General features: G+C 36.5%; 1 protein-coding gene across 1 annotated transcript in view; it reads right to left on the bottom strand.

The window, feature by feature from the left end:
- Positions 1-386: 386 nt before the first annotated feature.
- Positions 387-18508, bottom strand: part of LOC139600467 (uncharacterized) — a 67553-nt gene continuing 49431 nt past the window's right edge. Inside the window, exons 13-14 of the mRNA XM_071448647.1 lie at positions 10300-10454; positions 387-10177 (exon numbers count right to left, since the gene is read on the bottom strand). The gene's annotated coding sequence lies outside the window, so the exon portion shown is untranslated. The remainder of the gene's footprint in view (positions 10178-10299; positions 10455-18508) is intronic.

Here is an 18508-nt window from a genome sequence, read left to right on the forward strand (position 1 = left end):
TGGTCGAGCCTGAAGTTTACAATAAGTGGTGATAACAAGGCAACACTTTGTCCTTCCATTAACCCTCTCTGGATAACTGGAAATCTGCACACAGGAGCTTAAACCCATCTTAGACTAGACTCCTGTCTATTCCTGCTTCTAGCCATGAAGAAAAGCATGAGGATAGAGGCCACAAAAACTACTCTGTTTGTGCAGTTCAGAGCTATTTGAATAATCCAGGCTTTCATTTTAAACAAATTAAGTGCAAGGCACTTTATGGTTGTGAAGAAATCTCCCTGAGGTGTGAATGAAGTATGGATAAAAGCAAAGTCCATGGCAGATTGAGTGGGAAATGGCAGTGCAGAGGAATGAATGCTCCATAATGTGAACAGAAGTGCAAGAGATGGGAAATTTTTCACATTTTATTAAATCAGACTTTTACAGTAGTTATTGAAAGCAAAAAACACTGAATTATATTTAGATAATAGTTCCATAAATAATGTGTGTTTTCACAGCAGTTGCAAAGTCTGAAATTTATGTGCTAATTACAGACCCCAAATCATCTCTGCACAGACTTGCAATTAAAACTGAAATATTTTCACATACAATGTAAGCCTTGTATTCATAGCAACAGCTAAGAGACATGCTGGTTATAGTTTGCTCTGTAAATATGAATATTTTATGTTTGAACACAATTGTTTCGCTATTGTTGTCCTTACATTTGGTATATTAAAAACTGGGAGTGTTTAAAGCTGAGTGCCACATTATGGATTGTTATTCTTTTAGCAAAAATATTCTGTGTATAGTAGTGTGTACACTGCAACCATCTAAGGGAAAGATGATTATTGAAAGACATAGAGAAAGAAAAATTTCTGCAAATGGTTATCTTCTTAATAAATATTGTAGAAATCCATACTTTTAAAACCCTGTAGTGACAGCAAAGTGCAGAAAGAATGCAAAATTAGGGAGAACATTGAATAATTCAGTAGCTTGTTATGTGATTAGATCTGATTGGCCCACACTGAGATGCTGCCCATAAAAATTATTTCCCATGGTAGCATTGGTCCTGGTGTGGGGGGCTTGGGATGTCCATAAAATGGGAGAACAAGGCTTACTGGAACTAATAATATCATGGCTGTGCAGAATGATTGATGATCTTTAAAAAGGTCCAGATTGGTTTCATCTTTCTTCAGATTTTATCACTCACTCTTTCTTAGTCATGTGCAGTCACTAAGGCAAAGAGAGGTAACAAGTATTTGATGTATGGTGGTTGAGCCAATTTTGTCAGAACCGCATTTATTTCAAATTGGTCTTGTATTTGATACTCACAAGATGTAGATGTTCATTATTTTCTAATCCAGCTGATAAGAACAGACAGTCCTGAGGTTGGATTAAGAGGTAAGCAAAGCTTGTGTTAGAGCAACAGTGCCAAAAAAATCACAATAAAAATTAAAGAGATCCTCTTTCCTTGCACTGGGATGATTTCCATTACTGATTAAATGGATATAGAGCTCCAGAGGACTGACATCTTACTGGGAGAACTTCATATCATTTATTATTTGCAGTAGACACACACCTTTCAGAATGCTGCTTAAGCTTTTTTGAATACATTAGCAGTTTCAAGTCACTTTACCCTTCACAATCTGCAGAGAGCCATTAAACCTTCTTTAATGTCAGAAGAAATTTCAGATGAATAAGGGAAAAATTACTGAATTTAACCATTTGGGGGGAAAGGGTCATTTCCGCTTGTTTCTGAAAGCCTACACACCTCCTCAAATACAACAAATCAAGCCATATATCTTAATCACTTGTTGGAACTGTCTTTATCAGTAACTTATTCAAACAGATTATTGCAGATGAGCTGAAAAGTACTTGGCATATTTCCAATGGGATAAGGAGTATAAAACGGTTGATCAAGTAGCAGTGTATCAGAGTCAAGCTCATTTGAAATCTTTCCATTATCTCCATTTGTTCTTATTGGAAAAATAAAAGAAATAATTCATCACGACGTTAGGTTTCTGAGACCCATCACTGACACACATACATCTGTTTTTATGTATAAGTGCAGTTACAAGACTGTATGCATACCTGTGCCATACACCTTTTTGCTTGTGCACGGCTATGCATGCAGCTCTGCATATCCTCTCCACTTGTGATGGATTTGTCTCCTGTAGAGTTTAATGGTTTTCTGTTTTGACAATTTAAACACTGACTCAACACTGTTTAACAAAATCAACAGTAGGTTTTGGCAATTAATTTTTTGCCATCAATAGTATTCTCAAACTGGGCCATAACAGCAAAGACTATGAGAGTGAAAGAGCAAGACAATTCATTAGACAACTCTGCAGCAGCTAAAAGTGGCAAGGGATGTCAGACCGTGTTCCTGTGCTTCAATACTAATGAGAGTCATTGCATATTCATAATCCTAAATACAGTCAGCTTCTGATAAAAACTTTTGTCATCGAAGCTTCAAAGAAAGAGCAAAGCAGTGCACTCCTTGTGTTGTGGCACTTCTACCAAGCCAGAGCAAGAGCGAGATTGATTGTTTTCCAACACAGCCTGACAGAGAACCAAAAGAGAGGGGGGGAGAATGTTTGGTTGCCTTGCTGGTGAGTTTTAGTCTATTTTTTTTTAATTACTTTTTTAAAGATAAAGGATACTCTAAAGATGTAGCTTTTCTTATTGAGTGTTCTGATTAATTATCTGTTAGGCATTTTAAAAAGTTAATATCAATTTTTATCATGAGAATGAATGGCAGATGCAAGCAAACTTGTTCCCATGTTGTAGCAACACTCCATTATGTATTAATAGATACAAATCTCTAAAACTCTATGAAGTTTCACATCAATATGAATAGCAAAGATTAGTGAACTCAACCTCCAGATACTAAAATCAGCTCTGCCAGGTGTTGTACTACCCAGAATTCATTTTTTGCTTGTTTCTTTTTTTTTTTCTTTTTTTTTTTTTTCTGTTGTTGTTGTCGGGTCCTTCTGCTTCTCATCATTGCTGCCATTTTCTTTATTAATTTTGAGAAACTACTCATTTCCTTTGCTGACATGCAGATCCTGAAGGTCCACAGCTCTTTAACCTTGTGATACCTGTCTGCTGGGACAGCTGTTAGCATCTTCTGGAGTCAAAGAGGAGAAACATATGTTCAGCAACTACTTTGAAAAAGCCTTAAGCATTTTCTCACTCATAAAGATCTCTTCAGCTAGAATGCCAGCACCTTTCCACATACATTTAACAGGCAAGCAGGCTATGAAACATTAATCAAATTAAATAAAACAGGACATTAATACAAACATTTAAAAACTGATTACAGTGCAGGATTGGATTTTTTTCCCATTAATTATAAAATCATTCATTTGGGAAAAAATAATTTCACATCTTAAGAGAAATCACTAAAGATTAAGGATGGGGAAGCTTTTGGTAGTACTTTTATCTCTGTCATATATATACAATCTTTGAAAACAGAGGAATTTGTAGTTCTGATAATTGAAGTAACTAATTATCCACAGGTATTTTAGGTGTTGAGACATTAAATTGTCAGCCTTATCAATTTGATTGCAGTAAAACATGAAAAGACTGACTTTTGTCTATTTGGAGAAATTTATTTTTCCAAGGATGACAATCCTTCAAGTAGAAACCAGGCAGCTTGCCAGCTCTCCATACATGGAAGTTTGCAAATGCAACCTGTATTTTCAAAAGTTTCTTAAAGTTCAATGAATGGTGCATGGACCTTTGGAAAATAGCCTTGTATTAAACAGATTTCCATATACTGCTTACATTTCCCTTAAGCCTGTTATAGAGTAGTATGTATTCATTACAAATAAATGAATGTCATAGATAATGGTTTGCATTCAAGTTATACATGTATTCATCGTTCTTCAATTATGTACATTTTTCTAAAGCAAACAGTAACCCTCCTTGGACTGAAGCTATAGGAACAAGTTCGATTAAATGTTCTACAAGACTGAAGTAAATGTTCATCATATCTGTCAGCAAGCTGACAGCTTTCATAAAAGAACCTGGGATAAGTAAGTTGTATGATCTTCTTTAATATGCCTCACTCAAAACCTTAGAGGTAGAAGGTGTTACATTCAAGTGAATTCTACTCAAAATGTGATTGTTGGTAAATATGCTTTGTATTCCAGATCCTTGATATACAAACATTATTTGACAGGATAGTGACTATTTTTTTAATTTGTTGCTGTTGCTTGTTGGAACACCTGTGCTCTCTCATTAGGCAGAGGTATATTTGACAAGCTTTTTACATATGTATGAGGGAAAGTCACCATTAACCAGTGCCCTGCATCACTTTTGTGCTTAGTTGTGCTTTAATAGGTAAAGCCTGAGCATAGAGATTACTGGACACATTAAAAATTACATTTGATTGACTAAAAGAGAAATAAAGTAGACCAAAATTTGGATGGCCACAAAGGAATGATTTGGCTGAATCCATGAGAAGAAAAGTGAGTAACAGTTCCATTTTTTCTGGGATGTTAAATGCTTTCTCCCAACTGGAGAAGTAACATCACTGGCACAAAGAATTAGGCCAAGCACACTGTGTCTACTGTATTAATAACTACCTCAAAAACATATCAGCTCATGAAAAAATAAAAGCGAGCTTACCCATTAACATGGGAAGATATATCCTTCCTAACCTCTTCAGACAGAAAAGTTACTGTACAACATGAAGCATTACATTTGATTACTTTTAGATAGCCAAACTTTTCACTGTAGTAACATTTCAAAGCTTGAGAAGAGCATTTGGCTTAAAAAGTCACATATTTATCTGTTTATATAAGTTGTTACAGTGAATAACAGCAATGCACTGACCCAACAGTTTTTAAAAATCCAGCCAAAATATTTGACTGAATAGGACTGGATTCCATTTTGATTTCAAGCCAGATAGAGGACTTAATCTTACTTCTGTTCATCAATATGTCCTTCTACTTTTTATCTGTGGGTCTGCATAGGGCAGAAGATATGCCATTTGTTGTATGCCTATATCCACTCAAATAATAATCTTTTCTACAGATTTTGGATGAGTCGAAGGTGAGTCAGTCTCAGGCTGAGGTCTAACTACTTGTTTTGCAATCTGACACACTAAATAAAACCTGTGTTGAAAGTGTGTTACCCAAGTGACACCAAGTGTCCTTCCCAAAGTCAGATGAACAAACCTGGATGTGCTCCTACAAGCAATAAGTTGTGGTTAGGGTGGCAATATGACATTGATTTCTGTACAGTTTACAGGTTTAGAGCAGAAAAAATTTATTGGCTGGTTGTGTTATTGCTATTCTTTTAAATATGGGAGCACAAGCTCCCTCACTGCTCCTCACAAGCAGACCTTGCATGAGTCTCCACTGACACTACAACTTCCTTGCAGTCTCTGTAGTATGCTCCTAGAGAACAAATCTGGAGAATCAAGCTTTGTTTCAAGAGTAAACACAGCCACAGCTTGGGCATGGACAGACAGGTTGCTGTGTAGTGTCAGACCCTGCAAGAGCTGGCAGGAAGAGCTGGAGTTCAGCAGATGCCTCCGTTATCCCAGCATCCTTACCACTGGCCATATCAGTTTTAGAGCCACTCAAATCACCTTACTGATATTAGCTACTTCTTACTTTATCCATCCCAGTCAACATGTATCGACATAAGCAGAGAAACACAGCAGGAGTTATTATCCATCCTAACCATGTGTTAGTACAATTTTAATTTATCTTCATTCTGGTTGGGGCAGGGAGGGAGAAGAGAACTGATGCAATAAAAATAATAACTATCTGGTTTAATCCAAAGTAGGACTTCATTCCTTCCTACAAAGAAATTTATTTCCTTAAACAGTTTATTTAAATTACCTTTACCATAAGATTTTAGAAAGTCCAGGGTTTTTTATTCCTTTCTTACTTTTACATGTTTTGCTCTAATTCAGCTCCTCTTTACAGAAGAGGCATAGTTTTAATCCTTTCAGGTTATACTCCTTCAAGTTCTGCATTTTTATCATCTTTAGGACAATTCAGTAGTCATGGAGGAAAAAGAAATACTTGCTTTGACATTGAAATATTTATCCTGATGTGTCTATCTTATAGGAAAAAATGACAATAGTATTTCAGACACTGTGGTGTGGCAACTGGTGTTGATTTAAAATCTTTAATCACAACTACCAGAAAATATGAAAAAGAAAATACAGGGATAGGTCTGAAATTTTTTTTTAAAGCATTGTCCACTGAATTATGATGCAATATCACACATTAATTTGCAGAATCCCCATCAGCTTAATAAAACTCCAGTGAAATGTATGGACAGAAATTGTACTCTATTGACATCAGGATTAATGAAGTAGAGAAAGGAAGAAATAAAGAAAGAAATTCAGTCTTCAACCTCTCTGTCACCTCTCTTTAGCACAATAATGTCTACACATGTACCATTTCCACTGGTAATTAAATTAGTAATATGACTTCTGTTCCCAAACATCTCTGAGTATTTTGATTTCTCACATCTTATTTGATCTTTCCTTCCTAACTGTTCCTGGTCTGTCAATGTATGCTCTCATCTCTTTCTGTTACGTGGCAGAGTATCGTCTCCAAAGTTTCTTTGTGTTTTTGAGGCCCAGTTTAGTTTTATACTTTTCTAAATTCCTATGAAAACAAAAAAATTAGGATTTTTTAAAAACTGCTTTAGGGGAAACATGAAGGAAAAGGAGTTATGGGTATCTCAACCCACATGAATGGCCTTCATTTGGCTAGAAACTCAAACTTCTTTGAAAGGTAGAGCCAAATGAGATTAAGTAATCTCAATTATATCTGTGGAGATCCATATTATAGTTTAAAATCTATTGACTGTATATTCATTTCCTATTTCATTGTTTGCACTCATATTTTGATAACATAATTCTAATCTGTCTGAAGGACAAAATGCCATCCAGAGAGACTTGGACAAGGTCAAGGAGTGGGATTCTGGAAAACATATGTGGTTCCTTGCTACTACTTTATACCTGCAACCAGTAGAGTGTCATAGCAAGCAAGTTAGCTTGGCTTACAGTCTGGATTTAATGTGGAATAGGAAATTAATCCTTTGCTAATAGATGGGCTGTTCATATAGCACTTTAGTTTGTTTTTTGGTAAAGTAAATATTATATATACTGTTCATGTTAATTGTTCATGTGTGTGAAATATAAGAAGGCTATTTATGGTCCATGTCACAAGGTTATGAACAAACTGCATTTGTGAAAAGGGATTGCTACTACTTTGTGGTCATGGCAATAGTTGTTTTTCAAGTGTTTCTGAAAAAAACGGAGGCCAGTGTTAGCCCATTTTCAGCTCATCAAAACCAATGGTTAAGCTTCTGGCAGTGGTTCTTTAAACTAAGCAACACTATCTGTCACTAAAACAGACTAGGATGTTTTGCAGCATCAATTATTAATGGAAAGTAATTTTCATCTGCAGACAGCAAGTTGCGGCACCATGAACATGAGACAACACCATGGAAGTCTGCAGATCTTTCTTTGGTATCTTGTTCTGCTGCAAAAAGTCCTCCATATCTGGTTGTAGGGTCCTACCACGAATGCTCTGATGTAATGTTTTGAAAGCAAGAGAACTATGTGGGTGAGTGAGCAGTTTTTTCCTTCTGGGCCCATCTTAGGATTGGCAGGAAGAAAGCTGTTGGGTAATAAACTAAGTCACTTGATGGCACAACATGAAATATGTTCCTATGCTGAATATAATCATAAATCTAGGACAGAAAAGTAATAGTGTTCTTCCCAAACAATTTTATTTTAACTACTTTGGTATGCCAGGAAAATGACAGATGATCAAAAGACTACCAAAACACCATTTTAATATCTCTGATAGTTGTCAATGAAAGCAAATAGTATTATTACCAATAATGCCTGTTGCAGTGTGTCCCATTTCCTCTCACCTATCCCATCCCCCTCAAGCATGCCAACCTTTCCCCCTCCCCCTGTGCCCTCCTGCCTGGCACCTTCCAGCAAGGCGTCGTGTGATTGGCAGATGGCCCCCAGGCCTGGGCTCATTGGTTTGTCCTAGCGTCCACATCCCCTGAGCCTTCCCCTGCTCACACCTGGTTGGCCCTCACCTGTCCGTCCCCTCCCCCTGTCCCCGGGCCTTAAAAGGACACGAGACCACACGGTCGGGGTCTCTGCCGTGGTTCTGTCTCTGCCATCTGTCTGAGAGCTGTTACCACATTCAGAAGTCCACCATGCTACAATAAAACTCTGGATCTAAGCTCCACGGCAGAACCTGCTCCTTTTCTCTTCACCGTTGCCTGAATCTTTTCCACCAAAGGTAAACTGAGTTCCTATTTTGCCTGGATTTGTTCTGAGCGTCCAGCTGCAGCACGCAGCCAGCCAAAGGCATCTCTGGGGTGAAAAACGCCACAGCTGCCGCCTTTGGTCCAGCAGCGAGGCCAGACGAAGCCAGGCAGGACACACCCCGAAACATTCGGAGCTTAATATTTAATAAATGCCTGTACTAGATGTCCAGAAATATAGCCCTTATCAAATACTTTTTTTGTAAAATTTCTGGTCCATTCCAATAAAAGTTTCTTTTAATTTTTGTAAAATCATATTCTGCTACCCATCATGACAGATCAAATGTGTTAATAGTGTCTTCACATTAAAAGTTTCTTTCAAAGGAGTACCAGCAAGCATTCTCTTTATCTTTATTTTTTTTCACTAAACATTTGCATGTCTTCTTTAGAACATGCTAGCCTGAAGATCTCCATTATTAAATGCATTAAAACATAGAGGGAAGGTATCTATTTCAAAATTACTGGTTAATTATTATAAATTTATGATTTTAAAATTTGAGTATAAATAGTCAGATGCTTTTGTGTACTTTGATACACTCATTTTTACATAAATTTTGAAATAATTTAAAATTATTCTGTTCATTTTATAATCAACACACATGTTTTTAACTAGCCTTTAAACTCACCTGTTGCAAGTTAGTTTCAGACAATGCATTAGTTTAAAGTACTTACATAAGCCGGTCAAACATAGTAAACAACCAGCAAAAGTTCTAATAGCATCGGATTAAATCTTTTAAGTGATTTTTAGTCAGTGCTTACATGTATAAACATTTGGGGAAGTGATTGCAAAGAGACAATGATGGCACCACTGTCTTAGTGATTTTTTCTTTGCTTTCATATTTCTTTTCTTTCATATTAGACATTAAATGATCCCATCACCATTAATCTGAATATTTGGTTTAATACAGATCTCTTACAAATGAATTTTGAAGATATTGCCTTAAACTAGATATATCTCTGTGTCTTAATCTCATAACAAGTATTAAATATAACTTAACAGTATAGAATATCAGACAATGGTTGTAATAAACTAATCTGGTGAAAAACTTTAATTGGTGCATAAGTTCATAAAATAGGAAAATTGTCTTTCTGCATGTGGTCAAATCCTCGTTTCTCCAATTCACAGAAATTTCCTTTCAATGTAGTATTGTCTGAGTGAGAGATAAGTAGGTGACTTGATAAACACAGCATTCAAAAAATTCTCTTTTCCTGCTGTTACTAAGACACTTACTATTCAATATTGTGCTGCATAAGAAATTGACTTTGCCAGACACCATGATAATGTTTATAAGCTACAGTGTTTGGTTTTTCCTATTTGTAAAGAATGAGGACTCTTTGTATCTCAGCTACCTGGTCAAATGATCAAATTAGGAGAAGTAATAATTATTTTATTCTGAAGATTGTACAAGAAGTTTTTATTCAAGAAGTACCCTCTCCATTGAAGAGTCTCTGAGATGAGAGGTGTGGGTTGATAACAGATCAAAAGAGCTGCTAAGTAGAAGGCCCTAAGGATAAATTTCTGACAGAAAAAAACCCAAATTTGAGTACCAGCATCTATCACCATCCATTACAGTTATTCCAGAGAAAGAATATTTCATGGAGAAAGTTCATCACAGAAAGAAATCAGTCATTTCTATTATGACTATAAGTTTGATTATTATTTTAAAACTGGTTTTTTGTCTTATGGGCTGTTTTATTTTTAGCATATAAAGTCCACCATTGGTTATTTAGCTTCAGCTTCTCTGTAACAGGAGGTCTGCAGACTGCAGGTGGAATGCAAAGGGATTTTGGCAGTGTATTCAACCTGTTGAGAAAAATCCATTTTTCCTGCTATTACTTTCCATTGTCAGCCTCCTGCCAGTGTTCATGGTGGCTGTCAAAAAAAAAATAAAAAATAAAAAAAAGCAGGGAATAGAGTGATGAAATATACTTTAGAAATTAAACCAGCATTTTGTTACAGAAATAATCGTGGAAGAGAAAGTGGTTTATTAATACCTTGATATCACCTGCCATCTGAAGAAGCTCAGGCCACATTGGAGATGTAAGATTTGGACACAAATCTCTGGTATGTGATCCCAAACTTCAAGGCTAATCAGTCAAAGATGTATGTAGTTTTAGCTGGCATTTCACCCTCATTTGACACATAAGACCTACACAAAGTGCAGAACAATAGAGAATTAGTCCCACTGAGCTTAATGAAAACCTAGAGTAGGGGAAAAAGTCATAGTTCATTTGTGGAGCTCTGAGATAAGTATGTTTTTCATAACTTAAAAATGTTCTGGGAGGTGCCAGTATAAAACAAGATTCCAATGCAGCCAAAATGAAAATAGAAAACACAAATAAAAACATATGGAGACCTTTAGAAACAAGTTTAAAATTGCCTTCTACTAACCCCCAATACACACTCCCTGTTTTTCCTGTATCTCATGAGGAAAGGACAGTTCTGTGTTTCCTCTCCAGATCAAGACTTTAGCTGTTTATTTCCATCCAGCACTTCTTCCAAAACTGCTGTATTATCCCTCTTCCTCTAACACCTGCTACATAATATTTCACATTTGTTCAGTCTCACGTGAGCTACAGGAGGGAAAAGAACACCAGCATCATCATAAGTTGTGCCCAACACTGCAAATGTCTCTACGAAAGCAAGCCATCCTTGTGTTACATGACTGAGGATGCCGATTTTCATAGACACCATCCAAGCAACAGCAGCAGCAGCAGTACAGGAGATGACACCTCAAATTCAGCATGAATGAGAGGACTTGTGGGATTCTTCTGTCCAGCATTTCTTTTATGATTTTCATGATACATGATATTTTGAAGAAGGAATGCTCCTGCTGTTGCACACAAGTAACCTGCAGTGGGTGAGAAAGAGGCTTTTCCAAGCTCCACACAAGGAAATGCATTAAAAATGTACACTGTGTTGTCACATATTTCTGTTTTCAGGTGGCTTATTGCCAAGTAGCCTGTTGTGCCACCACAAAATCTATTACATACATCTGTAGTCATTTAATGCCATGCACAATTCATTAAAGATATGTTGGCAAACGTTATCTTGTCCTCCCAGATTCAGGTTAGTTCATGTACACCACAAATCTCAGCCTAGTTCCTTTATTGTCCTACTCTTTGGCAAGAGTGGAAGAGCCTGGAAACTGTTTTATTCCACTTTATTAACAGCCTCTTCAAAGGTGTGTGAACAAACTTGGAGATAGCTTTGTGTCTGTCCATGCAGGGGCAAAGCCATATGTTCAAAAATGTTCCCATTCAAAATATTGTTCAATAAAAAAGCAAGGGACATTACTGATGCTGGATAAATTGTCTGAGACCATCCTCTATGGCCTGAGGGGAGGGGAGGACTAATATTTCAGTTGAAAAGGACCTACAACATTTGTCTAGTCCACTTGCCTCACCACTTCAGGTTTGATTGAAGTTATTTACCTAAATAACAAGTTAAAGCATGCTATTCAGCACATAACCTAAATGCCTCTTAAACATTGACAGGTTTGGGGCATCCCTCTATTCCCAATGTCTGGCCACCCTTTCAATAAAAAAATGCTTCCTAATAGCAAGCTCCAACCTGAAAAAGGTTTGAACTATTCCCACAGATTGTCCTGGATCCCCTCCCTCTCTATTTCCCTTTCTCAGAAAGTTGTAGACAGCAATGAGTTCACCCCTCAGCCCCCTTTTCTCCAAACTGAATAAACCCAGAGTGCTCAGCTGCTCTTCAAAGACGTGCCTTCCAATCTTTTCAGTAGCTTTGTTGACCAGCTTGTGGTATTCTGCCTAAAGAGCAGGGTGCAAGCTGCAATGCACAAGATCTATCTCAGACTAGTAGAACTACCCAAGCTGTAGGAAGGACTGTACTGGAGCTTGACATCTCCTGTTGGCAGCCCTATTTCTGTTTGGGTGGCTCCTAAAAAATTAAAGTCAGTTTTAAGTACTACAATACAGTTCCTCCAAAGGTCAAGGATAAAGAGGCAATGTTGTGTATGATACCCAAATTCTAATAATAAATTATAAAATAAAATAAACTGACCTCTTTCGCTCTCCAAAATTGAGACAATTGCTCACAACAGATCCACCAAAATAAGGCACAATTTTCCCAAAGTTAATCCTGCCTGTTGTTGGTGCTAACTTGTAAAATGGCACATCATGGAAAAGAGACCAGTCATGCAGCCGTTTGGTCCTCCCCATGCAGGTGGGCACCGTGTCCATCCTGGTAATTGTTGTTTATACAAGTCGTTGATGAGGAATGAGTCCACCACAGCTACAGAGTACCCCTACATATCCTAAAGAGGGTGTCACATTCTCTGCTTAGAAGCTAAAAGACAGAGAGGTGGACATGGGAGTTATTTTGGGATGCATGGATAAGCACTTTAATAAAAAATACTGATTTGGGGAAATTAAATTCCATTATTATTTCCATTTTCCTGGGAAATGGCTGTTTCTACATTAACTATTCCTAGATATTGAACCAACTTGTATCCCACTGATAAGAAATGTGAGTAGCACTATATTTTCTATCCACTCTCTTATGGAGCAATACAAACACATATACCATTATACTTCTTCTACAATGGAGGTAAGATCTTTTACAATGGAGGTAAGATCTTTCAGTATATCCACCACCCTCTGGAAATGCTATTCACACAATACAAAAATTTCAAGCAATGTTCATAGCAGAGGCAGGGGGGAAAATCTTTTTTTTTTCCCACCTTGGTGTTAATTATATGTGACATTGCTATCAGTGCAGTGCAGTAAAAATGAAATGGTAGCCAATGTGCATAGACACTATGGAAATTTCAAATGACAAAAGCAACAACAAAAATTATACTTTCCCTTTCCTTTCCTATGTAATCTGCATTAATATAAGGTTATGTGACTTAGCTATCCATGCACTGCAATAAAAATAAAATTGGTAGCCAATGTGCCCAGACAGAACCTTCAAATAAAAAAATTAAATTATACTCCTTTTCATCATGTAAAGAATACATGGTGTGAGGCATAAATTTCACTTCACTCCCACATGACAAATAATGTGATGGTAACCTGTATTTCTTTCTCATCATGAGGAAGAAAGAAAAGTAGTTTAGGACTTTTTTTTAAAATTTGTTTTCATTTTATAATGAAATATAAAATATCACTAAAATATGTTCTAAAACACTTTCTTATATTAAGCTCAGTGTGCTTATATATTTCCTAAATGAATGGGGTTTTGGTAAAATGTTTGTATCTAAAATTACTCATATAAATAAAAATACACAATTATTTTATGGGATAATAGGGAAAGAGATATCTGCATGCAACATTTTCATCATTAGATGTGTTCATGTTGGCACATTTTCATGACTTCACTGCAAAATACTATGTGCTGATTTGAAGCCATCTTAAAGATTTGTTAACAGCCCAAATGCTTTAGTTATGCTTGTAGAATTGTTTAATAAATTAGTAGGTAATTTTGCTGTAGTGTGAGGCGATATGACCTGAAAGAATATGCTCACAGTGGGAGCAAAGCCAGGAGCTCTTCATCTATGATCAGTGAACTGCTGATGGTCCATAGGTCCCTTGTTCAAAATGAGGGGACAGCCATCTGACTGTCCTTGTTTAGAGCTAATAAACAACATTGCAAATAATTAGGCATGTATTAGGTGCCTTAGCATTATTTTTTAACCATGCCATTTTCATTGCTTAACACAAAGATTGACTTTTTCAAACATAGTTAGCAGAAGACAGTTGTCCAAAAGACAGTGGTTTTTGAAAAAATCTGGGCTGTGTTTCAAAACAATAGCAAACAAAAGACATCAGTCTAGAAGACTGAGCAAGGAGCTCTCACAGTTTGATGGGTGGAGGCTCCATCTTTGGGTGCTGCTAACCAGTTGCTGTCATGGTTTAACATGCGCACAGCTGTCATGACTCAAAGTCCTCCTTGGAATAGGAGAAAGTGCCAGGCAAGGCAAGCTGCAGGGACCAAAGACTCCTGAGGAAGTGATCTACGCAATTGTCAGAGCAAATCATCTTTTCTACTCTGCGTGTGTATAAGGCTTTATTCACTGTGATTGTAAGGATGGAATGAATCCTCCAAACTCTTTGTGCTTTCATCCGTGTTTGTAGGATTGTGTTCCTATACCCTCTATGGTCCTGCTCTGAAAGACAAATACATAATTGAGAAATTCTCACTTCTAAAATATTTCTTAAATCCAACAAGAAAAGAGTTCTATCAGAAAGTTACTCCCTTTTCTGGGATAGTTCTGCCATAGCTGTGTGGATGAAATGATTGGAAATCAGAGCTACAGTAATTTAAATAATCTGTTAAAAGTTACTACATTTCTGTAATGCTAGTAATTTTTAAATGGCTCTTTGTTTGATTCATGAACAATACATGAACAGTACATTATTTAAATGGGCAACTTTTATTAAGAATTTATCCCCAAAAAAAATGTCAGACTGGGTGAAATCCATTGTATACTGCAGCATTTTCATATATAGTTTTAATAGCATACTTTAAGGTTCAACTTCTTACAGAACAAAGTTGACAGAGAGGTTGGGGCTGCCACAGAAGATCAAGGAGCCAACAAAAGCAGAAAGATATTATATAGATAATTGTGAAGATCTTGATGCAGTTCAAGTGCTTTTGAAGTTCTGTAATGATTTCTTGCTATCAGAAACTGACAGGTTTAATTGAAGTCAAAGCTTGCTACTAAGTCATGAGATCCATAGGGGTGTAAATATTAGGGCTGCTGCTAAGCAATGACTCACCTTAGTATTAATTGCAAAAAAAAAAATACTTTGCACTGCTTTGACAGCATGGCACATAGTAGGCTATGCTGAGAGGTGCTTTGGTATATTTGCAGGGAGGATCTTCTGCTTTTAATTCCTTTTCTAACTGGCTTTGTATGAGGGTTCAGTATCTTATTTTCCCTTCATAAAACTGTTTCTCCATTGTCCCTGCCATTATGTATGAGCTACATCAATAATTAACCATATGGCTGGAATACTGCAAAGATTAAAAATTTCACCATAATCTGAGAATTTCTTATCATTTAAACTATTCAAATATTTTTACATTTTGAAATTGAGTATAGCAGAGCAATAAAGGCAGTCACCTACAATCTTACAACCGTTGTGGTGAACATAACCACACTTCCTTATGCACAGCCACTGTAGGAGTGATTTTAAAAGAAAAGTTATTGCTAATTGCCATTTTGAAGCAAATAATATATTGAGCAAGATGATAAAAATGCAAAACACTGTTTCTGCTATGTCATAAAAGAAGTTGAAATACACAATTCAGTGCCAAAGTGACTTAGATCAGCTGAATGGGTTCTAAATTACAGTAAGCATTTAAATTTATGAGTACAGATATAATATGGACTGCAATTAGATTAATGAATAAATATTAGGGTCTTATGTTACCAATCTACAGTCACATTTAAAAGTAGAGCTACAGTTATTAGTTATACTCAGGGTACACTTTACACAGGAGACTAGGCAGTGAAGTAACATCTCTACACAGCCCCTTGCTTGAGCTGAAGAACTCCTGGGGCACAGTATTTTGGTTTTGCAGATCATCTAGTTAAGTTCATCCACTTTTCAAGGTTTTGTAGAAATTTTAACACAGATTTTAACACTACAGCTCTACACCCATCCCTACTAGAGAGTTGCCCTGGGGGAAAAATTGGTATGGGTAGGATCCTAGGTAAAGTGTTTGCAATAAACACATTAAATTTTAAGTTACACTTGATTTTGGGGAATGATTCTTCCTTTATGGCTGAGTTAGTCAGGCCCATAATGAGGTTCCTAATATATTCAACAAACCATCAGGATACATGAAATATCTTACCAGATAATCCTCTTTAGAATCCACAGTTCAGTTATTAAGTATTCCTTTCACTAATCTCTGTAATCCAATGTTGACAGAGGTCAGTAAAACAGTGGCTAAACCCTGTATGATTAGACTAAGTCTACATTTTGCAATTATTCCTTTTATGATTTGTTATATTTTTCTCAGCTATTCTTACTCCTGAAAGGATGTGACCAGCATTACAGATGTCACACATGGAGGTTCCCAGAAACCATGGAGAAGGTCTTTACAGCAGTACATCGGCCAAGAGGCGGAGACCCATCAGAAAGCTAGAGATATATTCAGAAAATATGTGAAAGTCAAGATAGAGATTATGTACTATTTGATAACTGAGATGACATTAGCACACTGATGTTCACAGCCACTGGATTAGCAATCACTGTTAAATCTTCACAAGCAGTGAAAGTTAACAATGATAGTATTGTCCAAAAAAAAAATCTGATCTCTTTTCTCCTTTTGATTATAGTTCATTTAAGGGAAGAACTGCATGCTGCATGCTTTGAAAATGCTTTATGTGTCTTTGGCTCACAGAACACACAACACACTTGAGTAGGCCCATTTATTTAAGCAGACATTAAATAATTTAAATGTGAGCATCTATGTCATAAATTTTGTAGTCTCTTTAATGTAGGATAAATCTGTGTATTTAAAATAGTCTTTCTTCAAAGCCATCTTTTCCTTTTTCTTTTTTTCAAACAGTCATAAAGGAAACTCTGATGTCTGTGGCATGAACAATGCCAGCACCATCATTTTAATGCTATCCATATGGGCTTCTAATAATAGATAAGAGTTTTTAGAGATTTGTATTGTATTTCTTTGAGATATGTAAATTCTTGATAAGGAAAGGCTGATTTCATTGGCCCCACATATAAGGAAAGCAGACCCTAATTAAAAGAATTCTGTTCTGAATTAACTAGCTTGACATGTGCTAAATGACAGTTCCTGTGAAATGGTTTTAATTAAAGTCAATATGTCTTTTTCAATTAAAAGGAAATTAAGAATATACTAATATGCATTAACAACTTAATCTTCCTTCAATATCCCATACATCAGCTGTTTTTTTTTTTCCTAATGTTATTGGAGAACCATCTGACATACATCTTCTACAGTTTCATTATGTTATCTCATTATTACTCAACAAGAACACAGGCACTGGTGGAAATCCTCTACAGCAAGAAGAGAACTTGTCTATACTCCATGCATGCAGTTCCTTATCACATGCAGGATGAAAGGTTGTCATGGTTTAGGAATGGTACTCCCTAATTCATTGCTCTCACCAAGTCTCTCCTAAACCATATATCATCAGTTGACTTCCACTCCAGCAGGATGGAGTTGGAGGCACAAAAGGTGAAGATCGCTGGTTGAGATAAGAACAGTTTATTGCAAACAGCAATGATATAAGAAAATGGACAGTAAAAACAACAATATTGGAAACAAAAGTATGTAAAAGAGAGGGTGATTCACTTGAAAGAATTCTCACCAAGGACTCCAAGGAAATGAACAATGGCAGACAATGCTACCATTTCTTTTCAGTCAGAAACTATGCCCTTCTTGGAAGTCAGAGAGTCATTTCCCCCTGGCCCCAGCAACTCTGTGAGGTGGTATAGAATAACCTCCAGGTCCTGGCCAAAACTGGGACAAACTTCCATCTTTCCCAGACAGAAGGAAAAAAGACTGCTTATGACAAGATGTCTCCTTTTTATTGCACACTGGGGTAAGTATTAGTAATTAGTCAATTAATTCAAAATTTTAATAGAAATCCAATGAGTAATGCTGCACTGCTACGCTTTCTTTCATTATTTGGCCCAAGGAAGGGCAGGATTTTCACTTTTGAGTGACATCCCTCATGCTCTGTTTCAGAAGTGAATGCAGAGCAGAGTTCTGTGATTGGAATGGTTTTAATTGTATATACAAGAAGAAAATAAAAAACATGTCTCCTTGGTAGAGCAGTGCTGAAAACAGCCCCATTGTTTTTGCTGGAAATATGATGTGGCTGTTTATAGCCACAAAATTAAAGATTCAAATGCTGACTTCTTGCTGCTACTGACTTTACTAACTAAGAAAGCATCACAAAAAGTAGCAACCCCTATGTCAATAAGAGTACTATCTTCAATATGCTCACATACAGAGAACTCTGCAGAAGATTATAATCTTTGCATGTGAACTTTGCTCTTAATTTTTAATTTGGTTTTTTTTCTTATTTGGTAAATAATAATTAAAAACTCAGCTGATACAGTTTGGGGAGGATAGAGTCATGAGGAGAAGCAACAGAGTAATTGACTTAAAAGGTAATTATGTAATGTTAAGATCTGGTCATTGCAAACAAGACCATATGCCAAAGTCAAG

This window comes from Agelaius tricolor, unplaced genomic scaffold (genome assembly GCF_023055355.1).
Source record: "Agelaius tricolor isolate 1412-34295 unplaced genomic scaffold, bAgeTri1.0.p SCAF_27, whole genome shotgun sequence".
In the NCBI taxonomy this organism is placed as follows: domain Eukaryota; kingdom Metazoa; phylum Chordata; class Aves; order Passeriformes; family Icteridae; genus Agelaius; species Agelaius tricolor.